Source organism: Hipposideros armiger, unplaced genomic scaffold (genome assembly GCF_001890085.2).
Source record: "Hipposideros armiger isolate ML-2016 unplaced genomic scaffold, ASM189008v1 scaffold_10, whole genome shotgun sequence".
Taxonomy (NCBI): Eukaryota; Metazoa; Chordata; class Mammalia; order Chiroptera; family Hipposideridae; genus Hipposideros; species Hipposideros armiger.
Window position 1 is genome coordinate 7,430,864 of NW_017731360.1, and position 846 is coordinate 7,431,709.

The window sequence follows — 846 nt, forward strand, 5'->3', positions numbered from 1 at the left end:
AGAGCACTGTTGCTGCTGACATTGCAGCCACTGTGGCCTGGTGGGAAGATTCTGTTGGAGTCACAGATGTGGGCTGGAATTCTGACTTAGTCACTATCTGTGGTTTTAAATACATGACTCCTTTCAGACTCTGTTTCTTCATATATATATATGGGTGGAGGGTGTGTGCAGAATAATACATAACTGACAGGTGGTTTACTGACATGCTGTTTTGCCACACATAGGAGCTGTACTGCTTGGGTTTGAATCTTGGCAGTCTAGGTCTGTGATTTTAACAAGTCACTGAATTTGTGCCTTGGTTTCCTCTTCTATAATAGTGTCCGCTGCATAGGACTGTTGGACAAATCGTTGAGTCAAAGCATGTTAAGCACTTAGAGGTTTGCCTAGCCTATAGTAAGCTCTAGATTTACTGCTATCATTATTAATAATATGTACCTTACAGGGTTGTCATAATAAAAACATGAATTATATGTGAAATTCTCTAATGCAGTGTACTTGGTATAGGCTCCTTTCTATTGGAAGATGGCTATATATATATATATTTTTTTTTTTAAGATTTTTATTAATTGGGGAGATGGGAAGAGTGCTGGGGAATTGGGGGAAGGGGAACAGACAAGTTTCTGTCCTTTTGTTCTTCAGTCTAGTTGAGGACGTTGCTTCACTGGCCCAAGTTGGCACCATCATTGCGCTCTTCCTGGGCAAGGCAGATCAGTCGCCGGCTTCTGGATTGCCGCTCATGGGTGGCTGCTGGCCGCTCACGCTGGCTGCTGGCTATACACGGTAGCCCATGGCAACCCACTGCAGCAGGGGCTGCAGCCTACGCCGTCGTCACCTGCGACTCACGGC

General features: G+C 45.0%; 1 protein-coding gene across 8 annotated transcripts in view; it reads left to right on the forward strand.

The window, feature by feature from the left end:
- Positions 1 to 846, forward strand: part of PUM1 (pumilio RNA binding family member 1) — a 140,003-nt gene that overhangs the window by 123,663 nt on the left and 15,494 nt on the right. The window lies entirely within an intron of this gene.